The 14970-nt window shown below is 44.8% G+C and overlaps 1 protein-coding gene across 8 annotated transcripts in view; it reads right to left on the bottom strand.

Annotated features, from left to right (window-relative positions):
• Positions 1 to 7552, bottom strand: part of LRRC3B (leucine rich repeat containing 3B) — a 90941-nt gene extending 83389 nt beyond the window's left edge. For 2 of the 8 annotated variants that reach the window (XM_032408813.1, XM_032408823.1), the window contains exon 1: positions 6940 to 7552. The gene's annotated coding sequence lies outside the window, so the exon portion shown is untranslated. The other 6 variants (XM_032408814.1, XM_032408812.1, XM_032408815.1 and 3 more) reach the window with 5 other exon arrangements.
• Between the last annotated feature and the right edge of the window lie 7418 nt (positions 7553 to 14970).

Genomic DNA, 14970 nt, shown 5'->3' with positions numbered 1-14970 from the left:
CTTTTAATCTTATCCTTCAGGTTTGGCTTACTATCAAAATCTCATTTAGTCTTTCTGCACTAATGGCTGGGTTCTCTTCCTTCAGGTGGTCTGTTTTCCCTCTTGGCCTTCCTTACCCCTTCTCTCCTCCACCTACCCTCTGGGGCATCTCGGTTACCTCTCTCTCGGCCCTCCTAACCTGACTGGCTATCAGTCATCCCTCCTTCTTGGGTTTTGCAGTAGATGCTTTGGACACCAAGAATCTACACTATACCCTGCATTAGGGAAGGGAATGAATTTTGTCTACAGGACGTATTTCTAAGAAGCAACCAAAAAACAGACTGACCACCTGAACAAAGTACAACAAAACATTCCATGGTAGGAGAGTACCCTACCTTCGCCAACCCGAGCTTAAATGTAATTTATAGGAGGATGGAAGACATTCCTGCTTAATAATCCCTGATGACCAGATACCTAGGGAAGGTCAGCAGACTGGACCAGGAGTCTTCTGAGTGCATAAATTCCCAGAGTAGCAAAAGGAAAGTATACTGCTTAGTCACTGCTGACAGGGTGAGCCCTCTGTAAGCAGGCCTAGACCAGCATCGCTTTTCTAAATCAGAAGTGATGAGGTTAGACTAGAGAAAAAGCCAGTGTGACTTCATGACCTTTGTGCTTTAGCTTTGGACAAACATACAAGTGCACTGTACCCCTCCCTGCCCTCACCAGGGGAAATATTTGTCCTGAAATAGCCAACTCTCCCTGCAAGGTATTGAATACTCACATGTAGACTGAAAATTATATCAATGGCCTAAAATAGGAAGAAAGAAAAAAAAAGGAAAGAAATAAAGAAAAGAGAGAGAGAAACAAAGAACCTAATCTGCATTTGAAAACATACCTTAGTTTTGTCAACTATTAATCTGTGTTTGAGCATGGCTCACAATATTTTATTTTTTTATTTTGTTTCTATTTTATTTCTAAGAAAAGGCACAAATCTTTAAAAAAAAAAACAACCTCTCTGAGAGTATAGTGACACTTATATTGGACAGTTGCTAACATAAAAAGCAGCTCAGAGAACTTAGGATAAATTGAAACTACATATTTTCTTTGAGCCTCTTGAAGAAAAAAAAATCTTTTTATCAGTGTGGTTCTTTTTTAATATTTGTTCATTTGTTTATTTTAAATGAATTATACTGCCCTTACGAGAAACTCATCCCTTTTGAGAAAATCGTATGTTCCAAGCCTGTTAGCTCTTAAGAAGATTGCAGACTTCATTCTCACATACAATGGACATTTCTAGGTCATGTTGCAGTGTATTAATTCACTAGCTTTTTATGAACCATGTATAGTTATATACTAGTATGTCAGATATAAGAGCTTCCCTCATGGTTCCCAACCACTTGTAGAATAAAGCTCATCGAAGTCACAATCTGCAGATAAAATATTAAATTTATTGATCATATGGAATATTCAAACTTAAATATAAATTAAGATATTAGATATTTATTTTAAAAAATCCATGAGGGTAAAGCTTCTCGGGTTCTACTTAGTGATCCTTTTTTTCCCCCCTGCCAATGTCTTCTTCAAACTCCACAGAAACTTATTATGTGGCTTTTCTTGTTATTAAAAGTAGGTCAAGTTCAGATGCTCTGGTCCTTGATTATGTTTTTTTTTTTTTTTTGATTTTCAAATATCTAACCCAAACTGAGAACTTTGATTCATGCTATGTATTGCGTCAATAAATTTATTCATTGTGTTCCAAATAAAAGGGCTTCGTTTTTTCATAACCTTTCCCCCAGAACATGTTGTTTAATGCATAATTGTTATTCTGCCAACAAACTGCAATCAGTTTATATGATTTAAGATAAATACATGCAAAAGGAATTGTCCCAGCAGAAGTGCTGTGTGGGCCCTTTAACACTCCACCACATAGGAGCCACAGTAAGCTAGGCAGAGAGCATGACTACCATGCCCATCACAGAAACAGGATGAGGCTCCAGCTAAGTCTCCTATCATCCCTGAAGAGATATGAGTTGGGAACCAGGATGTCTGCCCAGATCAAAAAGGATTCTTCTTCCTGTGCTTCCTAAAACAGAGACCATTTCTTTTGAATTTTGTCATACCTGATTTCAGTGTTACGTCTTTTTTCCTCTCACATTGCTATAATCTAACTGAACCAGCATCCCACCTTCAGAAGGCTACTCTTCTAGGATAATTTGATTTTTCATGGTTCTCCCTTAAGATTAGTGTAACTATGCATATTTTTTCTGACTCACATAAGACAATATTCATTTCTTTTTTTTTTTTTTCTTTATTTGACAGAGAGATAGAGAGCACAAGTAGGCAGAGAGGCAGGCAGAGCGAGAGGGAGAAGCAGGCTCCCCGCCGAGCAGGGAGCCTGATGCGGGACTCGATCCCAGGACCTCGGGATCACGACCTGAGCCCAAGGCAGCCACTTAACCGACTGAGCCACCCAGGCGCCCCGACAATATTCATTCCTAATAAATTCTCTAGAAAGTGAACGCTTCCCTTGAGATAACTGGGGACTCTGGGATTTAGATCAGTCAACCCAACACAGATAGCAAACTGAGGTGGTGGGTAGGCGGGGAAGGGGGAAGAAGAGCATCTCTTAGTGCAGACTCTCCATGGCGATTCCTGTCACCCCAAAGCCCTTTATCAGCCAAGCCTCCATAGACCCCCCCACCCCAGGTTCTTGATAGCACTGTCCCCCCACCCCCGACCACCTTTTCCTCCTCCACCCCGATTCACTGTCTGAGGGCTTCTGTCCTGGCTTGCCACAGCATCAGGGATGGAAATCCTATTCCAGGGGACATAAAAGGCACCAAGTTTCCACCATCTGTCTGCCTGTAATTCTTACCCCTCATGTGATTCTGAGAAACAGGCTTTTCCCAGTCCCCCTCTCTGTTTACTCCAGCTGACTTTTTCTTGATTTGTCTCCAGGGGCAGGACATCCTGATACTATAGCTACAGAGAAAAGACAGGGGATGTTCTTAGAAACCAGAATTCTGTCCTACAAGAATGCCTAGGGGTATATGGAATCCCTAAACTGCTGGAGAAGGTCCCTTTGTTATAGGGGCTCAGTGGGTGAGAAGGTGGCAAAGAACTATTTTTCCCCTTTCTGACCCCCAAGTATATCCACTAGAAAGATATTGTTTTGCCTCAGATTTCTGTTTTGCATCAGCCTGAGGCTTGACCCAAGGGTCAGAAAACCAGAAGAAATAATACCAAATTATTTCATTGTATTCAAGAGGATTTCTCTTATTTTCCCAAATACTTGGGCGTGAGGCCAGACAGAACTATTCAACTTGACAAAAAGACTGCTAAAGTGATTGAAAATCCAATTAATTTTATTTAGAGTCATCTAAAGGTTTGCATGGTTAGTTAGATTCTGTTGATCTGAAGGCGTATATGTATTGGTTTGCAACATTTTTACAAATGAGCCACATTTGTGATGGTTTATCCATTATATGATAATTACTTTTCCTGGTTATGCTGATTGAGGCATTTATGAAAAATAGAAAAGTGAACTTTTCCTAATAAAAAGTTTTTTCCTAATTAATTTTAAGAGGCTGAAAAGCAACAGCAGTGGATGTAATCTGTTCATGCATCAACATAGTTTATTTTGACCAAGAATCAGAAGACAGTGCTTCTAGTACTAGTTATGCTAGGAACACACTGAATAGCCTTGAGCACATCACCAAATCTCCTCCCTACCTCTGGATTGGGAGCAGCGCTATCTGAGGTCCCTTTAGCTCTAATATTCTGGGATTCAATCAGTAGAAAGGGACTCATTTGCAAAAAAAAAAATAATTTCTACAGTTTGTGACTATAGAAATCTCTGTGCACCTTTGAATTCCCCCCTTGCCAGTTCTCCTCATATTTAAAAAGGGAATGTCTACCAAAAGGTCCAGAAAAGAAGTCCATTGCCAGCGGCTAATTCCCTAAATTTACTTCCAGTACCAGGATCTCATCCTGCCAAGATGCACCCCAACAGACTCCGAGAGGGGCAATATGCACCATCAGTCTCCCCAGTGCCATAGGCAAGAACTGGAACTTATATAGCATGCCCCTGGGGTCTGGAGTAAAGGGCTGGAGCCCTCACCCATACTTCCTTGTGGACAAAAGGTCTTTAGTACCAAATGGGGCTGAGAGCTTGGGGCACACCCAGTGTTCTCCACCCACAAGAACTAACCACCTTCACAACTTATTGGCTGGATGACAACAAGCAAATAATTTCTCCATGGCTTAGTTTTCTCACCCATAAAACTGGGAAAAATAACTTTATCATCCAGGGTTGTTGTGAAGAGTAAATCTAAAACAGTTGATGCAAAATATCAAGAATAGTGCCTGGCACAGAGTAAGAGCTCAGTAAATACTAGTGCTGATTATTATTATTATTATTATTATTATTATTATTATTATCATCCTGTCTCCCAGGATAGCTCAGCAACGGTGGAGGGACACTTTGGTGTGGATTTGAAGTCTTCCTTCAAGAGTTACAGGAAGGACATGTTCCAACCTGTTTCTACAGGCAAAGGGAAGTGGTCTGAGCACAAACCCAGGTAATAAGCATCCAGAAAGAAATGGGCCCTGGGGTGTCGGAAGCTAACTCACCCGGGGTGACGGACTTAATTCTGGGATCCTACCTCAGGTATCCAGGTACTTCGGAAGAAGCCAACGCTCTATCCCCCCGCGATGCCTGGCCTGTGAGGGTGTGGCCTTTGTGCTCAGGAGCTGCACCGGGAGTCTGCGCTGAGGGAATCCCCGTTCCCGCTCCTTGGGGCTCTGAAGCTTGCCGCGGGGAGACTGGGAGCTCGCTGCTCCAGGGGTGCCCCAGGATGGGAGTGACCGACCTCAGGATTCCTCGGCGGAGCCCTGACGAGTCGACGTCTCTTCCGGAAGGGTCTGGCCAAAGCGTGGGGCCCAGAAAAGAGGAATGCGCGGAGCTCTGCTCTCTCCCCGCTGGTTACAGGAGAGCAGCAGACTTATGCAGGGCAACCGCAGAGACGGCTGTGCCCCTAAAAGCCTGCACGTGGGAGGCCTGAGCAGGCAGGGCCAGAGGGTTTTAAACAGCTCCAGAACCCACGCAACCTCCAAATTCTTCTACCGGCCAGTAGGAACCGGGAATCGGACTCTCAGCCAAAGGTGCTCCTTGGAGAGGGGCGTGCACCTCCTCAGAGAGAGAAGGGTTAAAAGAGGTGCTTCCAGGCCTTTGGTAGCCCAGTGTGTTCCCCAGCTGGACAAACGGAGCCTGGGGAACTGCCCGTTCTTTGCAACAGCAGTCTAGGTCCCCTCCCGCAGATGGTCTTCCATTCCAGATTGCTGGGGTGTAAAGGAGGAAAGAGCCTTGCCTTCCCGCATCCACCAAAGCGTCTGGAACAACCAGAAAGATCTACCTAGGGGCCCAAACGTGGACAGACCCACCTGTGCCTGGGGTCCCCGGGCCTGGAAGCCAAGTCTCCCCTTACCTGATGCCCACACCCCCTCGCCTGCCCCGCACGCCCTCCAGCTCTGCGCTCTGGAGCCTGCAGGAGCAGCGTGGGGCTCCCCCACTCCTTCGCTCCGCCCAGGTGCGATTTGCGGAGGGGCGGGGGGGAAAGGTGGCTCCCACTGCAGCCTCCGCCCCTGCTCTCTCCTCCAACCTGTTCGAACCCCTGTCTACTGGCTAGGCGCTGGGGACTCCCCCCTACTCCGCACACACGCCTCCCCTGGGGGCCAGGAATCCCCTTCCCACCCTGCGGCTGTGCAGACCTCTTTGACTCCGAGCGCGGGGCAGGAAAGATAGGCGTGGGTCTACGGACGCGGCTGCGGAGGTGGAAGGGTGTATAAGTGGGTGCCGGAGAAAGGAGCGGACCTCTTAGAGCCTGGAAAGGCATCCCTGGTCCATGATCCGATCACTCAGTCACCGCCTAAGATGCCAACGCATTCAGAATCTCCCCGGGAGGTTTGTTTCTCCTGGAGGGGAAGATCGCCCCATCCCAGGCACCCAGAAGCCTGCCTTCCCAAGTCCCCCCTCGGGCTCTGGCATTCCAGGGCTCCATTCTGACTCTCTGCGCCTCTCCAGGTGCCCAGCCCCTCCCCCATCTGTATTTACACACCCGGGCCATAGCCCTCAGGACTCAAATCCTTTTTCCTCCACGTCAGGTGACCGCTCGGGGCTGGCCCCTCGCCCACTTTAAAAAGCAGAGCCCTTTGGTACCCTTTCAACCAGATCTATCCCCGACCCTCGGTTTCCTCCCCCACCCCTCCAGCAACATTTCCCTCCCCAAACGACTTACTTCACCCACCCGGATCTGCACTAGCCGTTCCCGCGGCGCACAGCCGCAAGCCACTCCAAGGGTTTCATTACCGAGTTGGGGGTGGCATTCGCAAGGATGGACCGGCTCCCGCCGTGCTAGACAGAGCCCCAAGGGTAGCCGCAGTCTTCCCCCTTCCCCCCCCCCCCCACGTCCCACCCCTCCTATTTCATTATCTCTGCTCCTATCCAACCCCCACAGGCAGGATGAGCACTGCTGGGTCCCAAACCCTCGCCTCTCTAGCGGGAGCTGCAGGGAGTGAAAAGTCGACTAGCAAGAACACCGAGAGAGAAATGGGCAGATGCAAACGTCAGGGGGTGGTAGTGGGGGAGGACTGGGGGAAGGGCGCACGCGAGAACTAGACGTGCAACTTGCACGGCACGGGGTGAGCACCGCGCAGGGAGGGGGGCACAAAAGTTTGCAGACTATTGCACGGCAGCCGGCTGCACGCGAACAGAGGGTCGACTCCCCTTCGCTAGAAGGGGGTCTCTAACAGGTTCGGCGCCAAGGGGACCGGAGGTTTGGACATGGCTCTGACCTGGGGTGACAGTTCCCCTCTACTTGTTATGGAAGGGATGGCCTAGGCACCCGGGCAGAGGGACGACACCGCGCTTTGCGAAAAAAGCAACAGGCGGCTGCACCTTACCTTGCGCCAGTCCCGGGCCGGGGTGGCTGCTCCATCCTCGTGGCGCAGGGAGGAGGCGTTGGATGCGTATGCCTGGGGGTGTGCGCCGCCAGAACTGCAGCGGCCGCTCTTCCCACCCGGCTGCTAGCCGGGCTGCCCACCCCGAACCGGGCCGGCCGGGAGGGCTCGTTCCGGGTCGCGGCGGCGGCGGTAGTGCGCGGCGGCTGGAGCGCGGGACGCGGGCAGTGCGTGGCTAGCTGGCGTCCTCCGGCGCCTCCGCCGAGCGAGGGCGCGGCCCCGGGCGGCCGTGCGGAGCACCGCTGGGCTCCCGCTTCTGCGGCGGCTGCTGCAGACCCTGCGGCCGGCCCCGGAGCCTCGCAGGAGGAGGAGACAAAGACGCGAGGGAGGCGAAGCGCCGCTCGCCCAGATGGATCGTCTCAGTCACTAGAGGGGAATCGCCTCCAAACCTGGGCTGGGGAGGAGGGAGGAGGGGCGAGGAGGCAGGGGACTGGAAAAGCAGCGGGGAATGAACGTGACAGTCGGAACCCTGCCGCCACCTCGCCGGTGCTGCCCTGTTGCCACCCGGGTGGAGGGTCCGGAATGGAGAGGGAGGGCGGGGGCTGAGCGTTTGCTGCTGGAGGAGAGGAGCTGAGGTGGGAGTATTGGCTCCCTCCGCCTCCCTTGCCTTCATTCGTCGCCCCCCCCCCCCCCCCCCCCTTCCCTCCCCCCCCCCCCCCCCCCCCCCCGTGCATAGCTCCACTCTCAGGATGCTATGGCCCCATTCTTTCTCCTGTTTTTCTAACTACTGAGATCAGAGCTGAATAAAACTGGCAGAAGAAGCATAACGTGGTGGTGATGGGTTGATCGTCCTCTAATGGGGAAAAGGCGAATGCTTAAAATCTATTTGACAAATGATTGCCTACTGGGTGCCAAGTACTGTACTAGGCTGTTCTGGGTAAGATGAATAAAGTGAGATATTCCCCCTCCAAGGCTCTATGATTGAAAATCAGAATGATCCTCTGCAGTTCCTGAAGCCCAAAGTTTTGGGGATGAGTCGTGGCCCCTGATCCCCACCCCCAACCAGTCCAGTTTCCCAAAGCAGAAGGTGTTCAGAGAATTGAATTTGCCTTCCCATTGCAGGGATGACTGAATGTACAGCCAAAATGGAGTGTGTATAGTGTATATAGATCCCAAGAAAGTACGTGTGTGTGTGCGTGTTTGTTAGGATTAAAGCAAATTACTGCCTTTAGTAGTTCATATGTCATGATTTAAATTATTCATCAGATCTGCACCTAAATAAATAAGTGAATAAACAAACAAGCAATTTGGGCCAGATGAACCGGTCTTCCAGCCTCTACAAATACCACCTTCTTTGACAGCCCTTTTCTACAGCCCTAAGCCTTTACTTTAGGCAGAATTAACTTCTCCCCTTCTCTTTGCTGTCACTATCGTACTTGCCAATCACTTGCAGAATTCACATACTTAATAGACTTTTTTATAGATTTCTATTGCTTTACTCACCTGTATTACTGCCTTTTTTTCTCCTTTTTTAGGAATCCGCTGCAACATCCAGCCTTGTTTTGTAGCTAATGGGTACTCAGGGAAAGCTTAACTGGTTGAAGGTCATTTTCTTTTTTAAACACGGCTAAATCCCAGTATCTCCAGAATTAAAGGAACTTGGGTGATGAAATTTTTAGGAGTTTGGGGCAGGGGAGAACACATATAGTTCTACTCACAGTTCCATTGACCTAGAAATATAAAACTATGTAATTCATTTGTGTTTCTAGACAATTTTCTTCTCCCACTGACAAGCCCACCTCTATTGAATTTCCAGAAGCAAGGGAAACCAAGCTGTTGGACAACTGCATAGAGCAAGAGATACATACTCAGCTGCCAACACCTAGAGCAAACCCATTCCAGGTGGAGAATGACCAAAACCTCTTTGATCATTTCATGACCTGTGTCAAGTATGTTGAAAGCTTGTCAAAGTTTCCTCGTTTCCAGTGAGGCTTTCTTTGTGGATGCATTTTAGAACAGTATTTCATTGCTTGTTTGAACAGTATTTCATTGCTGAGAGGTGAAAAATGTGCTGTGTTTAGGGATATTTAAAATAGTTCTTTAGGGGCGCCTCGGTGGCTCAGTCATTAAATGTCTGCCTTTGCCTCAGATCATGATCCCTGGGGCCTGGGATGGAGCCCCACATCTGGCTCCCTGCTAGGCGGGAAGCCTGCTTCTCCCTCTACCACTCCCCCTGCTTGTGTTCCCTCTCCCGCTATCCCTCTCTCTGTCAAATAAATAAATAAAAAATAAAAATAAATAAAAATAAAATTGTTCTTTATTTTCTGTGCCCACTTCCTAACCATTGTAGGATGGATACCCTAGATCAGGGATGCTCTATGAAAAGGGTCCATAATGTGTAGGAGATTAGAGAAAAGGACTGCTATGTTTCTAAGATGATACTGTGATTGGAAAGGTTGTGGGTGGTTTTTTTTTTTGGTTTAAGTTTTGCTTATTAATTTTGTTTTTTTAAGTGAAGTTTTAGGACCCAGACACAGGTACGTATGGATGGCAGGTATGTAATTTGGTATAATTTTTCTGAAGGGAAATATGATGTTACTCTTGAAAGCATGAAATTTTTGCATGCCACGGTCCCTAAGACTCTACTCCTAGAAATTCATCATTAGGAATAAATAAGGATGTACAGTAAGATTTATCTACAAGGATAGTCACTGCAGTGTTGTTTATTCTAGTGAAAAACTGAAAATAAACAAAACCAAATTGAAATGTCTAACAAGATAGGAATGGTGAAATATTTTTTAAGTCTATAATTGGAATACTGGTCAGACATGAAGCCTTGGTTGTAAGTGAATGAGTGAATATTGTCAACAATGACAGTTATGATTTTAGATGCAAAAAAAATCAGATGCACAAGATGAGAGATACAATAATAAAAATTAATATCTGGAGTCAACAGATGTAGGTTTGGAGCTAAACATTTCTTCTTGATAGTTATGTGATCTTAGACTTGAACTTCCAAATCCTCAACTGTGTAATTGGTTGATGTTATTTACCTCATAGTGTTGTGTTTTAAATGAAATAGTTTTTGCGAAACACTTACTACAGTGCCTACTACATGGTAAAATCTCAATATGTTTTTCTCTTGGCAATCATTAAATGTATAAATGTTAATACCTACATATATTTAGGCTCTTGTCAAGAGTAATATACATTCCAGTATTAATAGCGGTTATCCCTGTTAATACAGGGATTACGGGTATCTTTTAAAAAATATAGGGTAATCAAAAGCAGAGGAATTTGTTTTTAATTTAGCTTTCTTTTAATTAAAAACAAATAATTTCTAACTATTGACACAGGAAACCTCAGGACTTGGATGCTTTCTGCTCTAGTTGATTCACATGATCATCAACAAGACTTGCTGACCATTGGTGTCGCCCATGTGATAAAAAGGATAAATGACAGGACATGGAGTTTGTCACCTCTGATATAAACTTAGATTTGTTTTGTAGTAACCAGGAGTCAAATCCAGCTCAGCAAAATATGCTGTTTAATACCAGGAGCTGATTGGTTGCTGCCCCTGACTTGTCTTGACAGCCTATAAAAACAAGAAGAGAAGAGAGGAGGTACCAGAAGCTATATTTGTAACTTAATTAGTGAATTAAGAAGGAAGCCTAGCATTGAAGGGCCATGGGATTCAATGACCTTCACATCTACAGCAGTGGCTCCTCTGGGCCAGAGGTGGAGCTTTTGTAAAACTTACTGTGTGTTTTGAAATGTTTCAGAAATGTGGAGGAAAATATGATTTGCTTGTGTTTTCAGTTTAACTATCTTTAGAAATAAAGGTAAGTGTTGTTTTAAAATCAATATATTCCAATAAGTTTGCATATAAAGGAAATCCCTTGAATTTTGAATTGTATTCTCCATTTGAAACTCTCTAGAGAAATGAAAATGCATTTCTCTGAGCCCCTGAGTTGATTTTCTGAAATCTGAGTAATTGGGGTGCCTTAAATGAATGGGATCAAGGCAAGAAGATGTTAATATCATGAATCCTTTGTGGAACATGTTCCAGTGACCTATTCTTCATAACAAACCACCCTAGAATTTCTTGGCTTAAAATAACAACAATCTTCTATTGCCCTGAATCTGGAATTTGGACAAGGCTCAGGGAGGAAGGCTCACTTCGGGCCCTCTCAGTGTCAGCTTGGGGCCACTGGATTCAGAACTAGAGGATTCACTTCCCAAATGACTCACTCATGTGCCCATCAGTCTCTGTTAACTATTGGTGTTCAACAGAAGCTGAGGGTCAAGAACCTCAGTTTCCACATGGTGTCTCCATGTGCATCTCACCATAGTTTCTCATAGATTTCCTCACTTCATGGAATTTAGGTTCACAAAGAGAGCCCTGCTAGGAATCAAACCTTGCCTGGATAGTGAAAACCTGAACAGTTAAGCATTGCCCATTATACAAATAATCTAGTCTTCATACGATTTTATAAATATTAATCCAGAATTGACTGGACAAAGTAAGCCAGTGAATCTAACTCATCCTTTGGATGATTTAGGTAAATGGATCAATTTTTCTTCTATTTACTGAGATTATTTGGAATGTGAATTAGTGCACCCACTATGGGAAACAATATAGAGATTACTAAAAAAATTAAAAATAGAACTATCACATGATCTACCAATTCCACTTGTGGGTATTTATCCAAAGGAAACAAAATCACTATCTCAAAAATATATCTGTACCCTCACGTCCATTGCAGCATTATTTCCAATAGCCAAGACCTGGAAACAACCTAAGTGTCTATTAATGGATGAATGATAAAGAAACACACACACACACACACACACACACACACACACACACACAATGGAATATTATTGAGCCATAAAAAAGAAAGGAAATCCTATCATTTGTGACAACATGGATGGACCTTGAGGGCATTATGCTAAGTGAAATAAACCAGACAGAGAAAGAAAAACACTGTATGATTTCATTTCTATATAGAACCTAAAGAAACAAAACAAAACAAAAACCAAAAAAAAAAAAAAACACCTCTTCGGTACAATGAACAGATTGGTGGTTGCCAGAGGCGGGGGCTGGGGGAGATGGGAGAAATGGGTTTATTGGAGGACTAGCCATTTATAAATTCATGATAATTTCTCTCTCTCTCTCTCTCTCTCTCTCTCTCTCTCTCTCTCTATATATATATATATATATATATATATATATAAATATATATATTTAATGATGGTTCCACATAATAAAGACCAAATTCCCTATCATGGCTTTCATGGGCCTCTGCAATTTAACTTTCTTTCTAGCTCAATCTCACAGCTTCCTCTAGCTTCTCATGTTTATCCATCTTATCCGGGCCTTATGTTGACTCATATTCGGGCTAGCTATTGACAAGTTAGACTTATAGTGGGGGACTAAAGTTCCTGGAGAGCAGAGACTTTATTCCAATCAGTGTATGCCCCCACAACTGTCAGCCAAGCCATGCAAGGAGTGGGTGCTTATACATTCTTATTGAAAAGATGAATAATTCAACACCCCTTGCCTTTCCAATTCAATCATTCTATCTCCAAAATGGCAATATTGCTCGTGAGCTGCTCCACAGGGGAGCTAATTAATTCTCTGAAACTGGAAAATGTTTTGAAGTTCCACAGTACTTTGGAACCCTCAAGAACATTAATATGTGCAATAAAGACATTATTATTACTTCCCTGACACATAAATGGTGAATAATCCATTTTAATGTGTTTGTTTTGAATATACTCAACAAATTTGCAAGAAGTAATGTATTGTTGGCTCATTTCTACTAACGGACCACCTTGTGTGGACTAAATAAGATGTGGCCTTTTCTGGCTCTATTGTTTGTTCATTTCTCTAGCTTTCAGAGCTGCTGTTATACGTCCTTCCTGCCAGAAAGGTACCCATGATATGACAATCAGCCTTCTGGAGGTTCTACATCTTGACATGTAGTATGGGTACTTATGAGATTCTGGGATTGCACTCTTAGTCCCCTAACCATATAATTTCTGTAGGAAATGTCTGGTAACTACAAAGCTGACTGAGCCAATAGAGAATTCCTATCAGATGGAGCTATCAGTCTCTTCTTGGGAATTCTGGAAAAGAAAACTGGGAAGATTGGGCTCATCTCTCTGTTGGCTAATGCTACAAGATATAAACCATCGGAGCCATGACCAAGCATGACATCTACCATGTGAAGAAGGCCACACTGCATTGTGAATGATACGGCTTTATCATTCATAATGTGAGTGAATGATAATGAGAGGCAGAGAGAGTCCCTGTAGGGTCTGAGTCCCTGGATCCAGCCATTTGGAAGTTCAGCATGTCTCTGCTTTTCCCTGCTTTTATTCATCCTCTCTTTTATTCATCTTCTGCTTTTATTCATCCTCTTTTCAAGAAATCACCTTTTTGCTTAAACTAGTTCAAATTTAGTTTCCATCACTTGGGACCAAAAAAATTCCAACGAATGCAGCATCAAAGAAAGATTTGAGAAATGTTTCTCAGAATATGTTTGATTAAAAGGTTGGAGAGAGGGCGCCTGGGTGGCTCAGTTGGTTAAGCCACTGCCTTCGGCTCAGGTCATGATCCCAGAGTCCTGGGATCGAGTCCCACATCGGGCTCCCGGCTCAGCGGGGAGCCTGCTTCTCCCTCTGACCCTATCCCCTCTCATGCTGTTTCTCTCTCTCTCTCTCTCAAATAAATAAATAAATAAATAAAAACCTTTAAAAAAAAAAAAAAAGGTTGGAGAGAGAGCAACTGGGGACACTTTGAGATGAGGCTTATATTTTGAGAAGTTAAAAGCCCAGTGAATAATAGAAATGGAACCCTATTTTTCCAGATAATAAGAAGAGGATCTGCCATGTAAAAGCAGGATCCCAGTGTTTGTGATTTACTAGCATGTAGGCTTCATGAGGGTAGAAATTGGATTCTTTACCACTATACACTGATGACTACAATAGAATTCTGTACTTAGCAGGGGTTTAATAAATATTTGTTGAATGATCTGATGCATTTATTTATTGCATCTCGTTATTCCTAGTCGAAATATGAAAAATGACTTCTTATTGAATTCACCCTATAAACCAGCCACTGTGCTCATTAGACCCATCATTTAGTTTATTACCAGACCTTGGAGTGGAGCTGGGGGTGACTATGGATTAAGAGAACTTGTTCTGAGATTAAATAGTTTGTTCAGTTTGCATGCAGATTCTATATGTTGAGGGTCAGGATTTGAACTTAGGACCATTAGTCTCCAAAATGTGTGCTCTCTCTTGGGGCGCCTGGGTGGCTCAGTCGTTGGGCATCTGCCTTTGGCTCAGGTCATGATCTCAGGGTCCTGGGATCGAGCCCCATATTGGGCTCCCTGCTCGGCAGGAAGCCTGCTTCTCCCTCTCCCACTCCCCCTGCTTGTGTTCCCTCTCTCACTGTGTCTCTCTCTGTCAAATAAATAAATAAAATCTTTAAAAAAAAAAATGTGTGCTCTCTCTAATGTACCACATTCACATATTAACATATAGGGCAGAGATTTCTTATTGGAGCAATAAACTAAAAGGGGATAGGGTTGGACTGGAATATTGCTTCATATATAATTCCACCTCTAATTATCAAGGATTTAGTGAACACAGACTTAGTCCTCATTTTATAGAAAAGTAAGTGCAGGTCTACAGTGTTGCCTCCAGTACTCGCCAGTCAAAATCTCCTTAGAAAGTCTCATTATCAGGATGGAAGCTCTCTTCTTATTCCCCTTTTCTTTCCGTAAGGGAACTTCATTACAGCCCCAGTCCCTGATAGCTATTGGTGCTCCCCTGCAACCCTTTGGCCTCACTCTTCCTAATCCCACGGCTTCTTACTGCAAGCACCTGCTACTCTATGCCTGGTCCCTTGAAGGGGAACCCCGGAAGTGTTAGGGGACTTACTCCTTACCCCCAAGACTGATGGGAATTGATGGATAAATACCCTACACACTACTCCTCTGTTGGTTTGACTCTACAGAATGT

The sequence above is a fragment of the Phoca vitulina genome, unplaced genomic scaffold (assembly GCF_004348235.1).
Source record: "Phoca vitulina isolate PV1807 unplaced genomic scaffold, GSC_HSeal_1.0 scaffold10, whole genome shotgun sequence".
Taxonomy (NCBI): Eukaryota; Metazoa; Chordata; class Mammalia; order Carnivora; family Phocidae; genus Phoca; species Phoca vitulina.
The sequence above is the reverse complement of the archived record's forward strand: the minus strand, read 5'-3'. Positions and strand labels throughout refer to the sequence as shown.